General features: G+C 39.6%; 1 protein-coding gene across 1 annotated transcript in view; it reads right to left on the minus strand.

The window, feature by feature from the left end:
- PCDH15 (protocadherin related 15) overlaps positions 1-20,423 on the minus strand; it is an 827,781-nt gene that overhangs the window by 700,613 nt on the left and 106,745 nt on the right. The window lies entirely within an intron of this gene.

Consider the following 20,423-nt stretch of genomic DNA (forward strand, 5'->3'; position numbering starts at 1 on the left):
TCTGCTCAGTGCACTGTTATTCAGATGTGAAAAAAACCCCAAAATTCTTACTACTTTTCATTAAAACCCTGTGTTTCTTCAGTAAACCCCAACTGATACTAAACAGATGTCCAACGGCATACATTGGAATACAGAAAACACAACGGGAACATTTCTTGTATATTCTCATCAGAACAAAGTGCACTTTAAATAGAGTAAAGATCATTTTGTGGAGACATTTCAAAAATACTAAAGACAATAGAAAGTGCAAGACTTGTTCTGTTTAAATATTATTCTTTTTTAATGAAACCGGTAATAAACATATGAAAATTATGAGTTAAAATTTCTTAGAAATATCTCAAAAATATGCATGTTGAAATAGTAATAGTTTCATCCAGGAAAACCTAAGTGAAACATACTTTAATACATTTTTAACATCCAATTAATGCACAGCTCTACAGATGAGCTCTACAGAGCCACAGCGCTTCACCCACACACCACAGGCAAACGGCGGTGGTGCACACCTGCAGTCTTAGCAGCCATGAACAGGTACGTTTTAGCCGCAGTTCAAACCACCAGAAGTGATTACAGCAAAGTCGAGGATGAATTCACATATACCCAGCCTGTCAAGTGAGGCTCATCTCATTTACACATTATATGGTCTGCAAATAAAGAACACGTACGGAGCGTGCTGAACCGACACACTAGCAATTTCTTTATCACAACTTGCAAGTTATCACAACTTGCAATTTCTTTTATAAAACACCATCACCTGAGCACTATTTCTTTCCCTATCAGGACAGCACCACGTGAGGCACAGCTCAGACACTAAGCAGCAGCCAGGACACTACGCTAATGGGTTTTACCAGCCTGGGGAGCTGCAGTGGGCACAGAAGCCTCGGGCTGAGCGGCAGGGAGCTGCCTACAAACAAATGCAGAAGCAGAGGATGAACTGGGCCAATGAGTTTTTTCTTTCAATCACTTCTTCTTAATGAAAAAAATATCGATTTGCAACACTCTTTAAAAAGATAAATAAGAAAAAGCCCTGGTCTAAATGGGCTGAGAAAGACAACTGTGCAATGCTATGGCCGAAAACCTTAGGAACACAACCTATAATGAGTTTTGCTGGTAGGGAAGAAGGGTAGAACAGTAGAGCTCCTTTAACCACGCAGGAAATCATGCCTGGAACAAGTATTCAGCTTCCAAATTACTTTAGATCCACAACTATGCTAAAACTGCTATAAACCTTCAGTAGATATTCAGGAATTAAGTCTTTAATTCTTTGTCATAGGGATGAGTTAAGACACTTGTTTAAGGAGCTGGTGTTGAAGAATAATAACCCCCGCCTGTGTGATGCAAAGAAAATTGGAGCCACTTGAATAACACACAATATCCCTCAACCACTGTTTATACCTTTAAAATTCTAATAATCACGAAGTTCAACAACAGTTCACAAGAAAACTGATCCTACTCCTAAATATATTCAGCAGTATGTAACACAACTTTTCTAAAGCTTAAACAAAATCACACAAAAAGAACATTTAAGATGTGAAGTCTCACAGTCAAGGTGTTGGAAACATCAGATTTCTAGTTACTGGTGCAATCTTAATTCACCTCTGATGTACATGTTTCTCATGAAGCCATCTGGACTCATGTTCTTTTGCACCAGAAGGCTCCTGCCTTAGGCTCAATACCAAAGAGGGAAGAATAAAAGCAATGGTACATGCAGAACTTCTGAGTCTTTGAATTCCTAACTTAAAAAAATTCTTTGATGATAGTCTTTGTACAAAATGCGCACATACATATACAGGCACGTACCACCTCTGTGTCAAATGTTTTACAGTTCAAAGAGAAAGATTCTCTCCCCAAAACAGGCTGACTCTCCGAGACTCACTTTCCATCACAAATATTCACCAATATCCTCCTCTGGTGATCAGTGCTATGAAAAAGAAACACCACTACTAAGTGCAGAGAACCTTTTCTCCAGACAAGTGACATTTAGCCCACTGTTCCTTCACATCCCTGGCAATCTTCCACTGCTCAAATGTGCTAACATTAATAAAAGATTTTAAGGTGAGTAAGAACTCTTAGAAATATGTCAAGGACTGGGGAAGAAAAGCAGTATTAGAGAGGAAAACCCATTAAAAAAAAAAGAAAAACAAGATCAAGCCAATTATGATTCTCAAATTGCAGGACTACCAAATTGCCTTATTAAATTGGCCTGTAAGAAATAAAACAAACAAAAAGGAAAAAATTAGGAGAAACAGAGACCTTCCCAGTATTTGCCCTGACACAAAGTATCTGAAAGTCCTTTAATTCACCAAACGTATGAAAAATTGAGAAATTGTATTACTTTTTCCAGGAACACTGGATTCTGGCCATTTTCTCTATTTAAATCCACAGGCAGACATACTTTTCTTCTGTTTTCCAGAAAAGAACGTGTGTATGCATGTGTGTGAGGGAGGAAAGAGAGGCTGCAACACTAAGGCATTTGTTCAAAAAAATTCTCTTCTTCCCTCTTTTCATCCACCAGACTTCCCCTTCTGATCCATCTTCTCTTCTCTACCTGTAGGCTCCAAGGTTTTGGTTCAGCAAGGAAGTGGTCAAGAAAGGCCTCAAATACTCGCCCTAGCACAAGGAGAGAAAAGAGTAAGAGCAGCCTCCCAACTCCAAAGGTTCAAAAGTTTTCAGAAAAGCAATCACCGAGGGATCACATCAGTAAAGAGGAGAACGACGCTAGAAGCTCAGTCTTCCACAACGAAAGGGTGACATAATTGTAGTACAATCACAACTACAAAAGGGCTGGGAATCTGCCTCTCAGTTGACATAAATGCAACAGCTATTTGACTGCACATCTGACAAGTATTTACTACCTCGTTTTAATCATTTTTACTAGCAGTCATTTATTAGCTCATTTCTTTAACGCAGTACCTGGTTCTCTAATACAGCAATAGTCTATAAAAGACAGAAAACCTAAAAACACCTGGATAACTTGTAATCCCAGCAAAACTTAAATCTAAGACTGAATCTGTAACCACCAGCACTACAGACTCCACCGATGCCCTGGGCAGAAGGGATGTGAGGACATCCAATTCCTGTCTCTTTGGAGGAAACACTGATAACTTCTCAGTCTTACAGAAGCTTTTAGATCCATCTGCTCAACTTCTCAGAGATCTCAGCAGAAAGAGTCTCATGTAATCAACTAAATCCAGAAGGTGTGATCTTAAGAAAAACACTAAATATTGCTATATGACTAAGATGCAAATTACAATCTGTCAGATCCTTTCAGATTTCCATCAAATACATGTCCAGGATATAAAGGCCTTCAGTTAATTAATAAGGATAGCTGAAATAATCTGAAGTATGAGAAAAATCAAAGGTGGGGTCATTCTTCCTAAAAGGGAGAATAAAAAATTAACAAAATCACTTCACAGCACTCAAGGAGGGGGGGCGGGGGGTACGGGCACAGAAATCATGCCTGTGCTTAACTTAAGCACTATAAACTTTGCAGACCAAAACATAAATTAGGTGATGCTAATGGGTGGGAAATACATGGGTTCATGTAGAGTTGGACCTCAGTAAATACAGTACAGAATGTTTCATTACGTACATTAATTAACGTTCCACGTATTAATTAGATCATTTCTAACTAGCGCTTATATTACAAAACCACTACATACATTAAAAATTGTCAAAACCAAATTAAAACTCTAAAATTTAAGGATGAGAATTGCCAAGGTTTGTCAAAGAACGTGTTTCCTAACAGCTGGCTAAAGGTATATGAAAAAATGTAGTTCAAACAGCAGAAGTTATTTTTCTAATACGAAGTTAACTATTTTAATGAGAATGTTTCCTATGGGAAGACATACTACAATTTGAACAATTTTTAAAGTAAAAGGTTCATGAATATAAATTACAAAGAACAGCCCTATACTGGTAGAGACAAATCATCTCATTAAAGCCTGGTGACACTCCTGGATTCAGTTATAACAAAACTGCACACTTCAGTACTTCAGTAACCTTTAACTGATTTATTTTCTCAGGCGTTATCAACTGTAAAAAGGACTGAAAGTTTCATAACGCTATATAATGTGTGAACCTCGTTTGGTGAGAAATCCGGAGTTGTTTTCAAATCAGGAAAACAAAGCTTTATGGAACGATTTACTGAGAACAGGACAAACAACTGTTATCCTGCTCAGAAATATAATGTTAATATGAAAAATAAACAAAGCCTGTAACTTTAACATGGACCCATCCAGACGATTCCCCTATAGTCCGCCTCCCAAAGGTGCCTGAAAGATACTTGAACACATGCAAAAAAGCCAAACTTGGTAAGACCAACTGGGCTAATTAACCTTTCAAAAAGAGAAAGATCAAAGCAAACAGGGAAGGAGGAAGAAATGTAACTAAAGTATATGCACAACTCTCTGCCCAGTCACTGCATCTTCCCAGGTAGATCCTTGTTCCCGTGCAATTTCACGACCTGTGGGCGGCGAACTCTGCCCACCCGCCTCTAGTCCTCGGGAAGCTCTCACACCTCCTCTCTGTGTTTGCAGGCAGCTGGCTTCACTATGTGAAAAGGAGGAGAACTGGTGCTGAGAAGTGTGCCCTGTTTCCAGCTGAGAGTCAACCCAGTCCTAGGAAGGATCACCTAGGGTGGCGTGGTTTGGGAAAGGCATGAAGGTGGAAACTGAAGAGATTTACACCGGGAGCTCTGAAGAGGTCTTTGGTTTGTGCTCGAACACAAAGGTCTGAAGCCCGAGCTCCTGAACAAACCTCATCCGAGGCTTGAAAGCGCAACCTGGCTCCCTCTGAGGTGACACTAGCATCGGCAATGCAGGTTTGAAGATGGAACAAAGTAACATACACGGGCACAGGATCAAAAGGAGAAGCCAGGTGATGGTATCCAAATCCAAACAAAGAGTAGCAGCTACATGAAAAGAAACATTTTCAAGGAGCAGAGTTTTCTGAGTCAATTCTTATATCTCCTATTTATTCTCCTCTTCGGGTGTATGTTCTGGCAAGAAATCTTCCTCCCAGAATGCTGCCTGCATCTCATTACTAATACATCTGCTTCACGCCAAGTCTTTTTTCATCTTTTCATAATGTAAAAGTCTTCATTAACAGAAAAATGCCAAATGATCTATTTTTCTTCAGAGGTGAGCCAAATCTGCATACTTGATTTCTTAATTAACATTATTTATTGATACCAACTACAGATTCTAGTTTCTCCCCACCATGATATAGGCGCTTCTTCATCAATACTGCACCACAGCCATTTAACTCCCCAAAGAATTCAAAAAGGAATATATCTATTTGATTAGTATCTGACTAACAGTACCATTCGGTACAACTATAGCAATGGTGAGTTGTAAAAAAAAAAAAAAAAAAAATATCCAACAACAGCTGTATTGTCAGTCAATATAGCTAAAATAGTTAGCTAGGACTAGTATATTTTAAAATAATCTAGTTAGCAATTGCCAAAATGGAGATGATGTTGAACTGGGGGTTGCAGAAAGGGAGCAGCTAACGTAGTAAACAGCAGCTAGCAGCAGCTGAGACCAGGCAGCTCCATTATGATATTTCTTCCATTTTAACTCCAAGTCTAGAGCCAAGTTTTGTAACTGAAGCTATGAGCTACTCCCTGAAGCAGAATACTGTTCACAGGCCTGCTACACACAGGAATCGTCTTCCTAACTTCCACGCTTCTAAAAATAAATATTACTGGCAAAATTATCATCAGGAAGATTTTGAAATTCCTCAAAGCACATCATATATTATGAAACTACATATGTGAGGTAATGGTTCAAATTCTGGCCCTAGCAGAGATTTGAAAACCAGGCCTGTAAGCTTTTGAAGGTATCTGTTGAAAATTCTGTTTTATTAATTGCACAACCAAAAGACATCCTCAGACGAAACAGCAGTACTAAAAAAGCAAAGTAGAAAAAGAAACAACACGGTGGATATCAGCAAGACATTGACAAAGCTCTCTAACATCAGCCTGACCATTTGGCTTGAAAGACAAGATGCACATAATAGGTAGGGCTGTCACTTAATCCTACCTCTTACCGTCAGCCTCTTCCAGTGCCACCGAGACATATATAAAAATGCGGTGTATTGAAATACATAATCCATAGCAGTGCTAGAAACACATTGTGTTTTTACATCACCTTGAGGCAGGTGTTAAACGAGACCACAATAATCCCATGAGCTGACAAAGTCTGCAAGCGACGAAGAAAGCTTTCTACAGCCCGCTTTTTTCAGGTTCTGCAGTCCTGCTGCTGTTTGTGTGTGATAGGAGACATTAGGAAAATAGTTAGATGCCCCATGTCCTGCTTAAAGTGATCTGTCACAGATGTGTCCTTCAGATAGAGCAGATAATGCCACTATCATTTATTCCATAAACTTATCAAGGTCTTCATAGTTTTTCAATGTTCAATGACAGCGGTTTTGCTCTAGACTAGTGGGGTACAGTTTCAAAATAACCAACTCCACTCAGCCAATTATGTTATTTAAGGCAGGCATAAAAGATTTTCAGGTGTAACTGGTTTTCAACACACTCTACATCTGAATATCTGCTTGTATTTTAATCTAAGTCCATTGTACAACATCGCTTTTATGTTTAAAGATTTCAGACACTTCTTTGAAGAATATTGAAATGTCTTACCGGATAAGCTTTGAGATACTGATGAGGTAAGCTGAGTCATATACCCATTTTACAGACAAATCAAGAGTTGTGAAGCCACATCCATTTCCGAAGTGGCATAACCAGCTAGCTTCTCTTCCTGCCCCTCAGCAGAACTGCTTTCTGAGAACTGTACATTAGACGTCCCACAGATTTTCTGCTTCACAAATAGCAATAAATTACAGTGTTTCTAAAGAGCACACGCAGAGACATGGGATGGCTTATATACATAACTATGTATATGATTGTTTTGTTATGCTACCTGACCATCTGAAAAACATCAAGCCAAGTAAAAACTAAGTTTTCAAGAACAGCATGAAATGCACCACAAGTATATTCAGTATTTTCTCTGCTTTCCTTGTTAAATCTATTGCCTGACAGATTCTGTGTTCGCATGTAACACAAAACACCAAAGTTATGTCAGCTGAAGTTTCTCAGGAAATCTAGAAGTTAGACTCCACAATTTTTATCGTATTCTACTTGAATTTGAACTTTAACATTGTTAGTATGTTTTCTACTTCTAATTCAGTTCAGAAAAAAGAGTTTAACCTGAGGCCGTGATGAAAAAAAAAAGTCACATTTCAAAGCAAACCCCAAAACATTTAACCTCTTGCAAGCTCACATGAAGTTGTCTATAATACCTTTTGATATTGAAACTTTTCATCCAAGTTGCAATGAATGAAAATAAATATTGGAATTTCCTGTAGGAAAACTTTTTTCCCCCATCAAGAAATTTTGTGCAAAGTTTGAAAGCTCTAAGTTTAGCAGTCAGTGCTAACAAAGCAGTCGGGGCTAAGCAAAATATTAAAGATTAAGAAGTATCTTCCTGCAGTTATTCCAAGGAACAACGGGGACTACGTAATCTCCCTTTTCTCAGCTGCGTCAGTGACGGCTGGTAAACAGAGCAGAAGCACCGCAGATGCCAAGCACGGAAAACCAAGGATGTTACACCTCCTTATAAGGTTGTCCTCTTCAGTCTGACAGTTCTTTGACTTTCACACTTTTTATTCAGTGCAACAACACAGGTGGGAGCTGTTTAAAGAACCAAACCTTTCTATTAGTCCAGGTACCCGATTTATCATTTTTGACAATACTTGTGTTTAGTCAGATCATGAACACTTCAAAGTCAACTGGCTGCAAAGAAACAGATAGATTATGTGGTATTTACTGATAAAACATTTCTGAAAGCAATAATCAAAATAAAGATTATTGAAACCACCCTTAATCATGAGTGGAAACCTAGAGTTTCTCAATAGTTCCAATTGTACCAGCAATTAATATATTCTATATTGAGTCTATTCACCAGGTTGAGAGAATCTAAAAATATATCAGTGCCAAGAACGATGATTTCCCTGTCTGCTGTGCAGACAGCTTTTCTGCTCACTGTCTTCAGGGAATCCTCTGCCTGGTGCCTCCACATTTCAGATTCAAAAAGAGATTTAAAATAGTTTTCTGGCATTTCTCCAGCATTAACTATGACTAAGTCAATTCAGCAGAGAAATGCCAGATTTCATATAGCTTTTGAGTGGGTGGGATTGACAGTACTTTGCTAATGCCCTCCCTCTCCCTGCTTTTATTACAAATAATTTTTATACATATTTTCCTAACAAAATTTGATTTTGTCAACATATCCAGTGGGCTTACAATACAGCTATTGTTGTTGGAAATGTCAGTACTTCAAATGTGATTCTTGATGTAGCTCTCATAGGATATTGAGAAATAGCCAAGTAAATTTATTCTTTGTATCTAAATGTCAGTTTAGGTATTTAAAAAAAAAAAAAAAAAAGAATAGAAGAAGTATGTGTACCGTATATCTAATGTGATGACTTGGATAAGAAAGAAAATTAAATCTCTCTCATATCAGACTACTATACCTAACAGTGGAGGATGTCAACGGTCCCTCTATAAGTGGAAACGTATATTACCGATAAAAATAATTTTACAAGACCCTTTATTGTAATCATAAAACCTAAAACCATGATGAAATCAAGACGTATTAGAGTTTAAAATACAATAAACCAGAAGCTATTACATCCCTAGCATACTGGATATTTTAAAGGAAGACATAATCACTAAGTAAAAATTTATCTTATATCAATAATATAAGAACTGCATTCTTGTGAGCCAGACAGTTTTCAGCAACTCTCCATCTGAGTCCCTCCGCAAAAGTCAACAATGCCTCCATTTATGGAAACTGGAAAAATATTGGAGGAAAGAAAGGGTCTTTGCATGGATAAATAATTGATTATAAAGATAGGAAAGAGAAGGTAGGATTAAATGGTCAAACTTTTTGCAGGGGAGTCAGCTCGCCAGGGGAGTCTTGCAGACGGCCGAGCTAGGAGCTGTGCTGTTCAACATATTCATAATTAATTGAGGAAAAGAGTGACTAGGAAGGTGACATTCTGTGGATGATACTAAGGTAGTTAAGACAGTAAAGATGGGGACCACCTGTGAAGATCTGCAGATGGACCTTCCATGTTTCAGTGACTGAGCAATCAAGATGATAGATGGAATGCAACAGGAATAAATGTAGAATGATGTACCTGGGGAAAAAAAAATCCTGGCTTTACATACAAAATGATGGACTCTGTACTGAATATTAACATGCAGGAATGATAATGTGGGGCTGCAGCTATTAGTTCTATGACAAAATTGGCTCAAACTCCTTGACAGTCAAATAAAAATTGAAATGATTAGAGAAAGAATAAATAACAACAGAAAAAAAATAATGTGTTTCTGTATAAAACCCACAGTGCATACTACTTGTAGATAATTCTGATTCCCCCACCTCAAAAAGGATATGATAGACTCATAAAGGGTTCAAGGAAGGGCAGGAAAGCTGAGGCTTTTCGGTCAGGAAGAGATGACTCCGAAGAGGGATGACAGAGGTCTAGCAAATCCAGAGCGAGAGGGAAAGGCTGAAAGCCCAGCCTGGTGCTCACCGTCCCTCTGAGGATCAGAGCTAGAGGGGCATCGGATGACGGCTCAAAACAAACAAAAGCAGTGTAATTTCCTACATGGCCTGTAATTAGGCTGGGGAACTTTCCTCCAAGATACCGAGAGTTGACATGGGTCTAAGACGAGACTCAGAAAGTTATATGGGACAAAGACCCGACGACTGTACCTCTGGCTCCCCAGCTGCCTGAGCGCGTGGAGGCTGGGAGAATTTTCTGAGGAAGTTTTATTACACGCTTGCTCTAAACTCATACTGCCACACAGGTATCTGCTTTTCAAGTGAAGAACCCTAAAAGTGATGGAAAGGCACAAAAAATCAAGTAGCATCCAAGAGTAGCAGAGAAGAACCCTCCATCTTCAGCTTAAAAAGGTTGTGAGACAACTGCAGCATTCAATATGAAATGTGAGTATATAAACACTATGAATGTAAGAAGAAAAAAAAAAAAAAAAAAGATCAGACACAGCCCTGCAGTTTTCTGCAGTTTTCCTTGGTCAGCCTCAACCACTGGAGAGAGCATTAACTGGAGAACTGGATTGTGCCTCCACTGGTGATTTCCACGGCCACCCGGGGCGGCAGGATCCACTCAGCCGCTCTTGGGACGCAGCGGTGCTCCAGACCGATGCTGTCCGACTCCTGCAAGCCCAAGCCCTGCTCTTTAATCTCTGCCAACCGCTATACCTGGTTTCTGCTCCCAAAACACCCCCCCAACCTTGCTCCAACCTTCACCCAAATGCCGTGTAAACTCCTTTTGGACTGGCATATCCCCTCATCCTTTTTGTCAATCCAAATAATTCCCTGTTCACATCAGTAATCCCTAGGCCAGAACATCTTCACCCAAGTCAGCGACAACAGGATGGCATACACATGTAAATACACAAGCACATGAGAAAGAACAAATACCAAGTACATGTGAAACAGGGACAGGTTATCTGGGGATGCAGGTTCTTTCCTTTCAGGATAGCTGGCTCTCAAAGCCCAGTATCTAAATTCTAGGCTCGACCGCGACTTGAGGTCTAATTAATTTGCTGAAGGTTATACCGATAGCTTTGGCAGAGATCAGAATCAGACTCCAGTCTTGTGTAGTATTTTAATTGCAAAGCACCATCTCCACAACCAGATTTATTTTTCTTGGTTCTACCCTACCATAAATAATAAACCTTCCTCCGTAACGCCTGAAAGCTCATTATGTGCTCCAGTCAAACCATTCGTAATTATTAAGTCATCTGATTATGCTTGCCCTTTTGTGCATTTGAGCACCTCGGTGTCAGAGAAGGTATTAAAGCATTTACAAAATAGGTAAATAATTTATTTTCAACATCTAAAAAGAATTCACTCTGGTCATTTGCTGTTTTATATTGCATATTATTATATGCAATCACTCACCTAAATTACATGATGTTGCCACTTTCCATACGAATGTCTGAATGGCCAATAATACCAAGTTATAAGTAGGATGTCTATTTAGCAGCAAGTAGTCTGGTTTGGACATGAATACCCTATGCCTGTGTGACTATAGATACCCACAGAATGAAAACTTGTTCTCTGAATACTTGCTAAAACAAAACCACATCACAGATGCTTGCAAGGAGCCTGAGCATGACTGATAAGAAAGCAATATAAGTCTCCGGCACACATTTGCCAACCCAATTCTAAAACATTCAGCCGATTCTAACTATAGATCACCGATTTTCTCCAAACATCCACATTTTCATCTTCTGCTAAAAATATCCATTTACACAGACCTGCAAAGAAGCGGCCCAGGATGCCTAAATTTTAATAAATCACAGACATCGATTTAATCTCACATAAATGAAGCTTCCCATAGTCCTTTTAAAATAAACAAGGAGGACACAGAGGCCTGCACATAATCACTAAATTACAAAGAACAGATGTGAAACATTAACAAGGAAACGCTCACGCTGGCAAGGAGAAAACACTATAAAACAGCACGTACTGTACCAAGCCAGATTGGCTTTTAAATGACTCATACTTATGAGATTACAAACAACAAGGAACAAAAATAAAATAGTTCATTTGACTGGGCCTAATACACTTTAGTTACTTTAAATTAACTGCTAATTGTGCCATTTCTTTCCTTCGTACTTTTCCTTTTGACATCTTGGTTGAAATGCCTTGATGGAAGGGAAATTACCACAAAAAGCACACAATTCACACCTGGGCATTTACCTATTGTAAATTCATTATTAGTCCAAGCATTCCCTTCAAAAAATGCATTAGTTTCTCTGAAAAGAAAGCATCTCACTCGATTGCCTGTCCAACACGTTACTACACCAAGTATGCCTATGCTGAATTTTTTCCTCAGTTTTTCCTGTCAGTTCTCTCAAGTTTTTATTCCATTCACCCCACGTGTTAACAGGCCCCTTTCTCACCCTTCACTGAGAGAGAGGGGAAAAAAGAACAGGAGTCACTTCTTGCAGTGTTACCAAAGGAGGCTCTTCAACGTACCCCTGAATGCCCAAGCTGTACCAAGCTATTCAGGATAACAGAGATGAAGAACCACCACGCAGTGCAGGTCGACGAAAGCTAAAATGCAAATGGCAACTGAAATTCAGTGTACTTTAATTAAGATTTTTTGGCAGTTATAGTATTTTTTTGGAACAGGCTTTTTAACTATGGTGCCGATACCGCCTGCCTCTCTTACAAGCACATGTTTTCCTCTTCATACACCTATCCTACAAACGTTCCTTCATGTTTCAAGTAACTCCATGGTTTACTGCCAGGGACAATTTAATCGGCTTACCTACTACTGCACGCTGGAAAACGCCATCTTTGCTTGCAAGACTAATTCGTGCAAATTCCCCAAGCCCAGATGTACTCTAGCCATTATATCCCATATTCATATGCGAGATTATGTCAAGGAAACTCAGATTCCTTTCCTCTTCTCCTTAAACAATGATCTCAATCTTATGCTTCCAAAAGCCACTAAAATGCCACTGCCACCAGCCACTGCTGCTCTATCATCTGACAGTGAGTCAGACAACTAGAGTGCCAGGACCACACTGCTCACACACTTTCTGCTTGGCTTACTTAACAAAAAACTTGCAGTATTCTTGTCTACCTAAACCATCTTGTATTAGCACTGATAACCAGGGAACGTTCTAAATCCAAAAACTTATTGTAGAAAACATTTCAAATCTAACATGCTGCTGGTAGCTCCCTCCCTTAACTGCCCCTCTCCCACTCTGACTCTCAAATGACGATAGTGCTTTCAGCAACGCCAACTGCAAAATAAGTTTCTTCCCTATCTTGTAGTATTTGCGTATATAACAGCTCAGAAAAAAGAAGCTCCATGCACGGGGCAGGCGAGAGGGAGAGCAGAAGTCAGAAAAGAGTTAGCTGTATTAAAATACTGACCTAGAACTGGTCCCAGCCTCGCGCTACAGAAGTAGAAGCTCTGACTTCTGCCAGCATCTTGGCACCAAAGTTACATATACCTTAAGGTTCTGAACCTGAATCCTTAAATGCTGCTCAAGTACCAAAAACTTGAAAGCAGTGCATAGTCATAGAAAAAGTCACACAAAAAAACCCCAAAAAACTGTGGGTCAAGAAAACATAACACTCAGTGGAAGGAAAAAAAGAAAGTTAAGAAGGGGCTCACATATCACTGTCTGGCCACAGCCCTGCAATCATATGTGCAAGGAGGCAATAAAGCTCCAACTTATGACTGCTGCTAGGGCCGACTCAAACTCCTTGCAAGGATTATTCCAAAAAAAAGGGAGTATTTTGCTGTAGACAACACACTGCACCTTACCCTTTGGAGCTAAGTAATACTGAGGGACGACAAAGAGCCTCAACGATCCCATGACTTGGGTTGCAAGAAATGAAAAAGAGTTTTACCTTTGCATGAACAATATATCACAAGATTCATTGCTGAGCACATACTAGCTTGATTGTAATCTGGTCGCTTCACATTAATAAAGGAACATACATGGTATGGTCAGATTACTGCCTATCTTTCTTCATTATGCCAGCGAGTAAACACGTTTCGTCTCACAAAAATAGGACCTTTCTACTTGGTGTTTCTCTATCACAAGTACTTTAACATGATAATATTATTTCCAGTGGTTGTTCAAACTACATAAAAATTAATACCTTTATTACCTGGTATAGAGGACCCAACCAAGATCAATTTAAAGAGAATCACAATAACAAAGATGGAGTATGTTGGGCAATTTCTACTGCTCCAACTACTGATAAATGGACTAAATTCTTTTTTTTCCACATTTCTTATAGAGATACCTGTATGCGCACGGTTAAAGCAGAAGTTCTTATTATGATTATCTTGCATTATGTTCTTGATAGCACAGGGCACAGATTTTCTTCCTATTATCCAGTAAGAGGGGGAAAGAGGGAGGCAGTAAGCGTCTTCCATTTCTTAAGATTTCCATTGATGGAGAAAGTAGCACATCCTTCAGCAAACTCTGTCAGCAATTATTGAAACATAAATGTTAAAAATTCAGGCTTTATTTGCAATCTGTGTTTCTTTAGCTACAGATCCCATTTAACAGGCCTTCTTATGCCTTCATGTACTAGATTAAAGAGTCCTTTAGCATCGCATAATCTAGAAGTACTTATGCAGACAGAAGTTGCATTAAAACACTTCATGTCTTCTTTTCTTTGAACTAAATGGGCAATTCATTTTTCTCTTGCTGCAAATCCAGCATCCTCAAATCATTTCTGCGGCTCTTTCCTACACCGACTCTATTTTCTTTTTACAATGTTGATACCCAAAGCAGATTCTCCAGCCTAGGAATGATATGACCACTACTTCATGTGGAAATACCACCCCTTCTGAGTCCAGGCTGATATTGTCCTATATTTATTATTACTATAATACATAATCATGGAAGTCTGTTCTTAAGGCCACTAGCGAAAATACAGACAAATTTAACTGGTTGCAGCCTTTAGCCTTATTATACAAAATGTATCAGTCTATTAAAAGATTATTATGTTTCTTACTCATTGTAAGGAAGAGTGTTGAAGCAGCTAATCTTGCAGAAAGCAGCTGAGAGCTGGAGAAATATTCCCTCTATGAACCTGAGGAAGCAGCAAATGCAAGAGACAGGCTTCAGAAAGTGATCAAAAGGAAAGAGCAGCTGGAAACAAAAGCTGAAGTTAAGTAAAGAAACTGTTTTGTTTAATGGTTTAATCACAATTATATTGAAGAATAAGAACCACCATCTCAGAGAGAGCCCGATTATGGCACTTGTGCTTATGCATCTAATCTGAAGAAAAATGCAGAGGATCACGGTAGCACCTGTATTATTCAAGGCACATTTTCACTATTAGCAGGAATGCACTACAGCATTAAAATTAAGACTTCATACAGAGATGGTAAATTTCCAAAATCACTCTTTAATCTTTCCCATCCACTTGACAGAAAAAAAAAATTAAAAATCACTATCGGAACAGCAGTAACAGAACATTCTACCTCTACAAGGAGAAGAATCCATGTACAAAGACCGGAGAGCAATGGAAAACATTAAAAAAAAAAAAGTTTTAAAGTGCTCTACACACAAAAAGTTTTCTACAGAAAGGTCTACAGGGCAGTAATTTTAACAGATCAGAGTATTTATTTTCCCACAGAAGCAGTACAAATATTTACAGTCACTGAGATTCTTCAGCACATTGAAATCATTATGCATCCCGCAAAGCACAAGACGACAGGAACAAGTAGGTATTTTGTTCATTAAGGCCATGCACGTGAGCTCCATGCAATTCTTTCATAAGGTATAAGAAAGGTAGTGGTTGAGACACCAAATTGTTAATAAATATCCCTTTTTATTATTAGATATCAGGAAGAGTTACAAAGTCAGTAATGAAATTACCCAGGCTGAGCCCTAAAGGTCTCATATGAGTTTTCCTGAGGCAGAAAAGAGATGCAAACTTGGTTTTACTAGAATACACTATGGTGTTTGAAAGAAAAGGCTCACAAACCACTTGGTAGAGCAAACACCTGCATGATCTACCTGGAAAGTATCTGCAATAAGGGACATTTACCTTCAGGCAGACTAGAAATCAGTGCAATCAAACTGGCTCAGTTAAGTTCACAGACAAAAATACTCTGTGGGTCCACTTTATCCATCTCTTCCTGCTCTAGAGCCTAGAACGGATTCAAGGAAAAGCTGAGTGATCATGTGAGCTTTGAGAGAAGTAACTGCTAATCCCATACACAGCTAGAGGAGCACATGGTACAGATCCTTCACATTAGTGACACATTTAACATTGGGGATTTGAGAGAGACCGGTCTCTAGAAGTGGTACCCTGTCAGCCAACAACACCCATCTCACCAAACACGGAGCTTAAGCCCAAAACCTGACTTTGTTTCTAGGATACTATTTCCAGAGAGACTAAGGAGCGTCTGATGCACCTCTGGCACAGACGAACAGCACACGTGATGGACAATACTGTTTCAGATATTAAGAAAAGCACTGTCTTACCCCTTTCAGATGTTTTCAAAGCAGTGACGGACAAGGCCCTTGAGACAGTCAGGAAGGAAGGACATACATCTATCAGCCCAGGGTCAAGCCTCCCTGGCACAGAAAATCATGTATCCTTCTCAGCGACAAGCTATGAGGCCTAAGAGAAAAATGTTTCAGCAACTATTCCTCCTTTGTCACAGCAGTCTACTTTTCAGAAGTTAACAGGGAGTTTCTTGCTGTTGCTGGAATATGTGAAATAATCACAGTTACCCTTTGCCAAGGGCCATTTTCACAGTCTGAAACACAGCCTTCCTGTGAATTAGGTGGTAATTAGATTCTTCTTCGCTTATTTATGTTCTTCTCTATTTATTTTAGAACATTAACAGCATGAGTAATTCAATGGCCTTTGAACAGTGGAGTCAGACAGAATAAGAAGGACTAACAGATAGAAATTATTAATAGGTAGACTAGACTGACACATTTCAGCTCTAGGACAAGGCTATTCTTAGATCAAGTCCGTGCATCCCCAAATGATACACCAGCCGAGCATCTGTGACAAGCATCGTACTGGGGGGCAAGAAAGAGAGCATGAAGCTTTTAATGTTTGCACTTGACCAGTAATAATATCGATTCTTGTAGAACTAGGGGCAGAAGCAGCCTTTTGCTCACAGAGAGCCCACGCTGGGTGGGTAACAGACAGCTGGCCTTACAGCTCCAGATACGAGCTGCCCCTTCAGTACCTTTTTGCTGTCTAACAATAATTGAAGAGACCAAAACCTCCCCTGCCCCAAGCAGGCTCTGGCTAGGAACAAGTCAAAATTTCCATAAAGTCTATTGCTTGCAGTGATACAAAGCGTTATTGCTCTTCCTTCACCCGGAGAAAAAAAGGAAAAGGGTGTACGCTACCTGGGCTACTACTTGGTGCTTGGCCCTGCCGCTGATCAACCAGGCATCTACACACAGACATGAGTTCCCCACGTCCCTCCATCCGCTGTAATACGCCCTTGCCATTTTGTGGCTAGTTACAGCACCGTGAAGTTTCTGAAGCTACCTGTTTCTCAGTAATCTTCCTGTCTCAAAAAGATGGACAGAATATGTGAAGAACAGAATTTGACAGTGGGCAAGTATTTATAATACAAATGCCAGGCAATTTGTAATTATAATATATATACTGGGCAAGTATTTATATCCCAGTAATCAATGCTGCAGCAAATTCTGCTCAGCTGAACAGCATGTGTCTATTTGCCAAATCAAATGCGGATCCCAGTCACAGCACTGATGTTGTTCACTCACCCCTAAGAGATGTATATTAACGAGGAAAGTGTTTGATATTCCCTATGTCCCGGTTATTTCTTTTCTGATAAGAAGGATGCTCGTGCTAGATAGCAATCAAAATAGGTTCAAGATTCCTAAACAAAACTGAAAAGGTGATAAAAATATTTAACCAAAACTAAGAAACAGTAGAATTAACACCGAGGAAGACTAAAGCACACATCCCTTTATTTCTACAAATGGGAGCACAGAGAAGCACATAACTTGTGATATTTGCTAATACAAAAAAAAGTTTGTTCTTTGCTACAATCCTGCATTCCTACAGCTCACTGCTACATACCCAAAACAGAGTAATTTTTTTCCTAATTAATATTACTTTTCAGAACTGAGGAACAGGTCCCCAGCAAGTATGAAGCAGTAGTTGAGGATCTGTTTCTGCGCTTTACCCCAGGTTTGGACTGATGAAGGCAGTTTTCTTCCTTTCTGGCTACCTTATCCAGCCTTTGCTACCTAGGATCTGTCAAAAGCAACATATAGTTTAAGAAATTGAAGATACCTCTTAACATGTTTAAAAAAAAAAAAATTAAAGCAAGCTACCTCACTTTGTGCAAATCAGGCCCTCTACAGCTGTGCCTGCAAACCAGCAATCACTTTATTTTGTTTGAAAAATGAGGTAACTGGAAGCAGCTGGAGCCAGGGGGCAGTCACGGGGCTGACCGAGCACCTCAGGCCAGGTGCTGGAGGGCTCCACAGCACACGTGCCTGCCCCCGTGTCGGTGCGTGCCAGGGGTCCGCACCAGCGGCGCGTGTCAGCAACTGGGGAGACTGGGATCCAGGGCCAGTTACCGGCTAGACCAAGTGTCTCAGGCCAGCTATCGGAGGGATCTGTGTGGTACGGATTTCCCACTAAGGGTCCTTCACCCTGACCCGCCAGAGCAGCTGGGATTTCCTGCAGCCGCCTTCTAACCCATGAGCTGCTTTCACTTCTACCTGCGGCACTGCCTGTGTGCCTGTTACTTCCCAACGAACCCATGCAGAGACCGCTCGGTGTTTCCTCTCCAATTTCATCAAAGATAGGATAAAATACTGTAACTTGACCTCACCGCGCTTCTCAGCCTGCCAGTATAAGAACCATACAGACGGGCAGCAAAGCCTGCTACAGTCTGTGCATTTTGACCCTGGTAAGTGGCAGTGGCAAATACAGCAGCCAAAAAAGTCCTTTGGGCAGAACGATGGGTGTATTTGACATGCCAATTGATCAAATACAGCAAAATAAACCTAAAGAACTGCAAAGTTTGAAATTGTCAATCTGGTATTTCTTTTCTTCCTTTGCTGTTATGCGTCTTCTTCCTTTCAGTGGAGAAGGTAACATCCTTGCTGCAGAATGTTTTTATTAGAAACTTTCTAACTACTTCCATTGAAAGTTATTTTAAAATATGTTAATACCACAGTATCTCCCTTACTTCAATTTAAAAGTTTATTTCGTAAGCTATTCACAGGTCCCACTACATCTGGACTGATTCCCTGGTTTCAGAACAAAGCCTTCAAACTGCCTTTCAAGGCTTGGCAAGGCTAAATAATACTAGTAATAATAATAATAATAATAATAATAATAATAATAATAATAATAATAATAAACCCTTCCGTCATGAATACTATGAACCAGTGAGAAGTAGTTTCAAATATTTAATATTTGCTGGAAAAACCTTCCCCAAAGTTCTCATTAACAAAATGTTAATCACCACATAATACTTTGCAATATCAGCTATTAATAAAAATAAATAACGTTTACATCAGGAATTAGATTTAGTATAATGTTCTAAAAATAAACATGCAACTCCCAACTACTTTCAGCACAGGACTTCACAATTTTGTTGTGGGGGTGGGATTTTGGGGGGTTTGGTTTGTTGTTGTTGGTTGCATTTCTTGGGTTTTTTTGGTTGGCTGGGGTTTTTTAAGTTTAAAATGGGCACATGGATATCCCCACTTTTAGAGAGCGTAGAGTCTATCTGATGGATTCGGTAATTCTAGGGCTACTGGAAACTCTTTGAAATGAACCATTTTCACAGATTGAGCTCAATTTAGTTAGGACAGCGATTACAGAAATTGTATGCATTTTAGAATTAAATTCAAAGTGCCTGTCTTTGAGAAAAAGCTATGATCTAAACCAGCTCTGTGTCTCATAATGGTATGTATACACAGTTTTCATTCTTTAAAATTATTCTTCTTTGCTAAAGTGGACACATATTTGAAAATTAAACACACGTGCAAAGACTACCATAAAAAAAAAAAACCCTGTTCAGTGTTCATTCCAACCTCACAAAATGTTTCAAGACTTGCTCTTTGTGAGAGGCTTCCAGAAAAAGATCTTTACCCTATCTTGCTAATCAGCAAATTAAAATACTTTTTAATGAGGTATTCTCATTACTAGGACGTAAGATTTCTTTAGCTGGGGATCTCTGCAAACTTACTGAATCGGTCTCAGCAGTGAAAGCTGAACAGAGCATTCATGGTTGTACATGTCGATAACAGAAAATTTCAAACCGTTAATATATTTAAATTTACCTCTGATTTTTGAAGGCACTTCAAGCAACAGTGACAGCACATCTGAGAATAAAGAGTTGGAAGACAACATTCCTCTTGGTATCATAACTATTCACAAGCAGCAGGGCGTTACACCAGCAGACAAGTCTGCCACGTAGTTGGGGTAAGGTTTACCTGGGGCCGAGTCCAGCTCCCATCCACCTTTCTCCTGCACTGGCCAGGCAACAACGTCCTCTACTCGCTGGGTCATCTTCAACTCCACTGCAGAAATACGTACCTGCAGCCCTCCCTGGACACACTGTTGGGTTTCAAACAGTGTTTGTGGAGTGGTTATTCCTCACCCCACTGATGAAATGGAGCTTTCCCTGACATCTGAAAGATACAGAGCTTTAAGATAGGCTAATTCGCTTCACTTCTGAAGGCGCAGACAGCAGTTGGCTGAAGAACCATCTTAAACTGCGTCAGGTCTAAATGATTTGGCTTCTGCACACAACAGTGCGACTAAATTACTGCAGCTCCAAGATTAATTTTTACATGCCATTAT

The sequence above is a fragment of the Calonectris borealis genome, chromosome 7, assembly GCF_964195595.1.
Source record: "Calonectris borealis chromosome 7, bCalBor7.hap1.2, whole genome shotgun sequence".
Lineage (NCBI taxonomy): Eukaryota > Metazoa > Chordata > Aves > Procellariiformes > Procellariidae > Calonectris > Calonectris borealis.